Raw genomic sequence first — 7055 nt, 5'->3', positions numbered from 1 at the left:
CTTGCCTTCTGCTAGCTTTTGAATGTGTTTGCTCTTGCTTCTCTAGTTCTTTTAATTGTGATGTTAGGGTGTCAATTTTAGATATTTCCTGCTTTCTCTTGTGGGCATTTAGTGCTATAAATTTCCCTCTACACACTGCTTTGAATGTGTCCCAGAGATTCTGGTATGTTGTGTCTTTGTTCTCACTGGTTTCAAAGAACATCTTTATTTCTGCCTTCATTTCGTTATGTACCCAGTAGTAATTCAGGAGCAGGTTGTTCAGTTTCCAAGTAGTTGAGAAGTTTTGAGTGAGTTTCTTAAGCCTCAGTTCTAGTTTGATTGCACTGTGGTATGAGAGACAGTTTGTTGTAATTTCTGTTCTTTTACATTTGCGGAGGAGTACTTTACTTCCAACTATGTGGTCAATTTTGGAATAGGTGTGGTGTGGCGCTGAAAAGAATGTATATTCTGTTGATTTGGGGTGGAGAGTTCTGTAGATGTCTATTAGGTCCGCTTGGTGCAGAGCTGAGTTCAATTCCTGGGTATCCTTTTTAACTTTCTGTCTTGTTGATCTGTCTAATGTTGACAGTGGGTTGTTAAAGGCTCCCATTATTATTGTGTGGGAGTCTACGTCTCTTTGTAGGTCTCTAAGGACTTGCTTTATGAATCCGGGTGCTCCTGCATTGGGTGCATACATATTTAGGATAGTTAGCTCTTCTTGTTGAATTGATCCCTTTACCATCATGTAATGGCCTTCTTTGTCTCTTTTGATCTTTGTCAGTTTAAAGTCTGTTTATCAGAGACTAGGATTGCAACCCCTGCCTTTTTTTGTTTTCCATTTGCTTGGTAGATCATCCTCCATCCCTTTATTTTGAGCCTATGTGTGTCTCTGCAAGTGAGATGGGTTTCCTGAATACAGCACACTGGTGGGTCTTGACTCTTTATCCAATTTGCTAGTCTGTGCCTTTTAATTGGAGCATTTAGCCCATTTACATTTAAGGTTAGTATTGTTATGTGTGAATTTGATCCTGTCATTATGATGTTAGCTGGTTATTTTGCTCATTAGTTGATGCGGTTTCTTCCTAGCCTCGATGGTCTTTACAATTTGGCATGTTTTTGCAGTGGCTGGTACCGGTTGTTCCTTTCCATGTTTAGTGCTTCCTTCAAGAGCTCTTTTAGGGCAGGCCTGGTGGTGACAAAATCTCTCAGCATTTGCTTGTCTGTAAAGTATTTTATTTCTCCTTCACTTATGAAGCTTAGTTTGGCTGGATATGATATTCTGGGTTGAAAATTCTTTTCTTTAAGAATGTTGAATATTGGCCCCCACTCTCTTCTGGCTTGTAGAGTTTCTTCTGAGAGATCAGCTGTTAGCCTGATGGGCTTCCCTTTGTGGATAACCCGACCTTTCTCTCTGGCTGCCCTTAACATTTTTTCCTTCATTTCAACTTTGGTGAATCTGACAATTATGTGTCTTGGAGTTGCTCTTCTCCAGGAGTATCTTTGTGGCGTTCTCTGTATTTCCTGAATCTGAATATTGGCCTGCCTTGCTAGATTGGGGAAGTTCTCCTGGATAATATCCTGCAGAGTGTTTTCCAACTTGGTTCCATTCTCCCTGTCACTTTCAGGTACACCAATCAGACGTAGATTTGGTCTTTTCACATAGTCCCATATTTCTTGGAGGCTTTCTTCATTTCTTTTTATTCTTTTTTCTGTAAACTTCTCTTCTCACTTCATTTCATTCATTTGATCTTCCATCACTGATACCCTTTCTTCCAGTTGATCGAATCAGCTACTGAGGCTTGTGCATTTGTCATGTAGTTCTTGTGCCTTGGTTTTCAGCTCCATCAGTTCCTTTAAGGACTTCTCTGAATTGGTTATTCTAGTTAGCCACTCGTCTAATCTTTTTTCAAGGTTTTTAACTTCTTTGCCATGGGTTCAAACTTCCTCCTTTAGCTCAGAGTAGTTTGATCATCTGAAGCCTTCTTCTCTCAACTCGTCAAAGTCATTCTCTGTCCAGCTTTGTTCCGTTGCTGGTGAGGAGCTGCATTCCTTTGGAGGAGGAGAGGCACTCTGATTTTTAGATTTTTCAGTTTTTCTGCTCTGTTTTTTCTCCATCTTTGTGGTGTTACCTACCTTTGGTCTTTGATGATGGTGAAGTACAGATGGGGTTTTGGTGTGGATATCCTTTCTGTTTGTTTGTTTTCCTTATAACAGTCAGGACCCTCAGCTGCAGGTCTGTTGGAGTTTGCCAGAGGTCCACTCCAGATCCTGTTTGCTTGGGTATCAGCAGCAGAGGCTGCAGAACAGCAGATATTGGTGAACAGCAAATGTTGCTGCCTGATCATTCCTGTGGAAGTTTTGTCTCAGAGGAGTACCTGGTGGTGTGAGGTGTCAGTCTGCCCCTACTGGGGGGTGCCTCCCAGTTAAGCTACTCAGGGTTCAGGGACCCACTTGAGGAGGCAGTCTGCCCGTTCTCAGGTCTCAACCTGTGTGCTGGGAGAACCCCTACTTTCTTCAAAGCTGTCAGACAGGGACATTTAAGTCTGCAGAGATTTCTGCTGCCTTTTGTTTGGCTATGCCGTGCCCCCAGAGGAGGAGTCTACAGGGGCAGGCAGGCCTCCTTGAGGTGCAGTGGGCTCCACCCTGTTTGAGCTTCCCAGCCACTGTGTTTACCTACTTGAGCCTTGGCAATGGTGGGCGCCCCTCCCCCAGCCTTGCTGCCACCTCGCAGTTCGATCTCAGACTGCTGTGCTAGCAATGAGTGAGGCTCTGTGGGTGTAGGACCCTCTGAGCCAGGCACAGGATATAATCTCCTGGTGTGCCGTTTGCTAAGACCATCGGAAAAGCACAGTATTAGGGTGGGAGTGACCCGATTTTCCAGGTGCCATCTGTCACCCCTTTCCTTGGCTAGGAAAGGGAATTCCCTGACCCCTTGCATTTCCCTGGTGAGGCGATGCCTCACCCTGCTTCGGCTCAGGCTCAGTGCACTGCACCCACTGTCCTGCACCCACTGTCTGACAATCCCCAGTGAGATGCACCTGGTACCTCCGTTGGAAATGCAGAAATCATTCGTCTTCTGTGTTGCTCATGCTGCAAGCTGTAGACTGGAGCTGTTCCTATTTGGCCATCTTGGCTCCACCCCTCCCCCCGTCCAACTTTCTATCACTATCTTCTGCCCTACATTTTCAACCATGACCATCTATGCCTTTTATTTGGTTACAAACAATATCACTAACCTTTACATATATTTTACTAAACTATTAGTTCATATCCTCCAACAACATTACTGGCCCTGTCACCTTGACCTAATTAATACACCAAAATATTATTATAATAAAATATATATAATTTATGTTTAAAGCACACTTTACAGTGCCACTAAAGATGTTGTTAGGGATCAGGAAAATTTCAGATCTATTTTCTTGCCTAATGGTATATAAATAGGAAACTTGGTTATGACTGGCTGACAAAAACTTCTTATACTTCCACATATTTTCCTCCTTTTTACTTTCATAATAAAAATTTTTTTATGCTGTTTAGGGCAACTTTTGCCCTAATCTCTGAATATCTCCTCTACACTTCAGGCCACTCAAATGCCTTAAATATTCGAGCTCAAAATGGATGTCAAGACATCAAGGAGTAAATTGTAATGTATTTTTTATATTAATGCTGTCGTGGCCTATTGTTGAGGCCCTGGTTAGAGGCCTGTTGGTTCCCCTTCTTGGGCTGCTGATTAACTCCACACTCTAACCACTTCCCTTATCAGGTGTTCACGCTCTGGGCCACTTCAGACCAGCCCTATCCACCTAGGGGCCAGGTATAGACAGCTAGGGACAGCCCTTATACCCTGGAACCTGAGAAATTATTCAAATTAGCCAATACTCAGGGAGCCAGTGAAACCTAGCTAATCCCACCCCACTTGACATAAGTAAGCTGCTCCTTACAGCTCCAATTTGCTGTTACCCAGATGCAATCCCCTGTGTGGTCTTGCCTGGTAGCCTTCTCTAGTTTGGAGCCATAAGTAACAAAAGTTCTGCCTTTCATTTTTCCAAGTGACTGTGTGTTGTGTCCTGCCATAAAAATAATCTTAAAATCTTATAAAACAACCCTAAATTACACCATATACAAAATTAACTCAAAATGAATCAAAAACCTAAATGCAAGAGCTAAAACTATGAAACTTTTAGAAGAAAGCAAAGGGTTACATAAATCTTCATGACCTTGGATTTAGCAATACATTTTTAGATATGACACCAAAACCATGAATAACAAAAGAAAAATAGATGAATTGGACTTCTTCAAAATGAAAAACTTTTGTGCATAAAAGGACACTATTAAGAAAGTGAAAGAGAACCTATAGAATGGGAGGAAATATTTACAAACTATATATCAAATAAGGAACTAATATCCAGAATATATAAAGAACTATTACAACTCAACAACAAAAAGCCAAACAACCTAATTAAAAAATGGGTAAGGATATGCAGAAGATTGAGACTGGATTCCTGCTTCCTTACAACATATACAAAAATCAACTCAAGATGGATTAAAGACTTAAATGTAAAACCCAAAACTATAAAAACCCTGGAAGACAACCTAGACAACACGATCCTGGACATAGAAATGGGCACAGGTTTCATGACAAAGACACCAAAAGCAATTGCATCAAAAGCAAAAATTGACAAACGAGATTTAATTAAACATAGGAGCTTCTGTATGGCAAAAGAAACTATCAACAGAATAAACAGACAACCTACAGAATGGGAGAAAATATTTGCAAACTATGCATCTGACAAAGGTCTAATATCGAGCATCTATAAGGGAATTTGCAAGAGAAAAACAACCCCATTAAAAAGTGGGCAAAGGACATGAACAGACACTTCAGAAGAAGACATACATGCAAGCTCGATATCACTGTGGAAATCAGTGTGTTGATTCCCGTAAGAGTTAAAAACAGAGCTACCATTTGACCCAGCAATTCCATTACTGGGTATATACCCAGAGGAATGTAAATCATTCTACCATAAAGGCACATGCACACGAATGTTCACTGCAGCACTATTCACAATAGCAAAGACATGGAATCAACCTAAATGTCCATCAATGAGAGACTGGATAAAGAAAATGTAGTACATATACACCACGGAATACTATGAAACCATAAAAAGAACGAGATCATGTATTTTGCAGGAATATGGATGGAGCTGGAGGCTATTATCCTCAGCAAACTAATGCAGGAACAGAAAACCAAATACCAGATGTTGTCACTTACAAGTGGGAGCTAAATGATGAGAACTCCTGAATACGAAGAAGGGAACAACAGATATTGGGACCTACTTGAGGGTGGAGGATGGGAGGAGGATGAGGATTAAAAAACTACATATTAGGTACTATGATTATTATTTGGCTGATGAAATAAACTGTATACCAAGCCCCTGTGACATGCAATTTACCTATGAAAGAAACCTGCACATGTGCCCCCAAACCTGACATAAAAGTTAAAAAATAAAAAATAAAAATTGGCAAAGCACTTGAATAGATATTTCTCCAAAGGAAATATACGAATATCCAACAAACCCAAGAAAAAATACTCAACATCATGGGTCATTAAGAAATTGCAAATCAAAACCACTTCTCTCCCACTAGGATAATAAATATAAAAAATATAAATTAACAATTGTTTGCAAGGATATGGTAAAATTGGAGTCTTGCTGATAGGAATGCAAAATGTCGCAGCTACTGTGGAACACAGTTTGGCGGTTTCTCAAAAATTTAAACATAGAATTACCATATGACCCAATGATTACACTCCTAGCTATATATGCAAGAGAAATAAAGACATACACCCACACAAAAACTTATACATAATTGTTTATGGTAGCATTATTTATAACAGCCAAAAGGCAAAACAATCCAAATATATATCAACATATAAATGGATAAACAGAAAGTGGTATGCATAAAAAATGAATTATTAATTCATAAAAAGGAATGAAGTATTGCACATGCTACAATGTAGATGAACCTTGAAAACATTATGCTATGTGAAAGAAGCCAGACACAAAAGGTCACATATTGTACAATTCCATTTATGGGAAATATCTAGAATAGGTAAGTTCATAAAGATGGAAAGCAGATAAGTCATTGCTAGGGACTAGGGGAAAAGGGAATTGAGAATGACTGCTTAATGGGTATGGGGTCTCTTTTCAGACCGATGAAACTGTTTTGGAACTAAATAGAGGGGATGGTTACACAATATTTTGAGTGTACTATACATGTCACTGAACTGTACACTTTAAAATGGTTAATTCTATGTTATGTGAATTTCTCTTTAAAAAAGAGAACAAAGATAGCATGATTTGAAAAAAATGTATACAGAAGTATATTCTTTGGGTCAATGGCCTTCATCTTTTTAATATTACATACCCTTTTGAACATTTAATGAGAGCAATGGACCCTATTCTCAGCAAATGTGCACACACAATAAAAATGTATATATCCAGCCTGGGTGCGGCGGCTCATGCCTGTAATCCCAGTGCTTCGGGAGGCTGAGGCAGGGGGCTCACTTGAGGTCAAGAATTGGAGACCAACCTGGGCAATGTAGGGAGACACTGTCTGTACAAAAATTTAAAGAAATTAGCTGGGAGTTGTGGCGTGCACCTGTAGTCCCAGTTACTCAGAAGGCTGAGGTGAGAAGATCCCTTTAGCCCAGGAGTTCAAGGCTACAGTGAACTATAATTGCACCACTGAACTCTAGCCTGGACAACAGAGTGAAACCACAACCACACACACACACACACACACACACAAGTTTGAACATAATTTTAGGGGATTCATAGGTTCATAATGCCTGAACCCAAGGAATAGATGAGCTGTCTTTAACATGGCTCAGCTGCTGTTTGTGTCTTCCCCTTCTTATCTCTTTGTCAAGTAGCTTCTTCTTTCTGTCCTTACTTTATGGTTTCCTCTTTTTCATGATGTCAACTTGCTTATATAAAATAAAAACATACATCCACACAAAAACTTATACACGATTGTATATGGCAGCATTATTTACAACAGCTAAAAGATGAAAA

This window comes from Hylobates moloch, unplaced genomic scaffold, assembly GCF_009828535.3.
Source record: "Hylobates moloch isolate HMO894 unplaced genomic scaffold, HMol_V3 SCAFFOLD_7, whole genome shotgun sequence".
NCBI classification, from domain to species: Eukaryota; Metazoa; Chordata; class Mammalia; order Primates; family Hylobatidae; genus Hylobates; species Hylobates moloch.
This window is presented reverse-complemented; position numbering follows the sequence as displayed.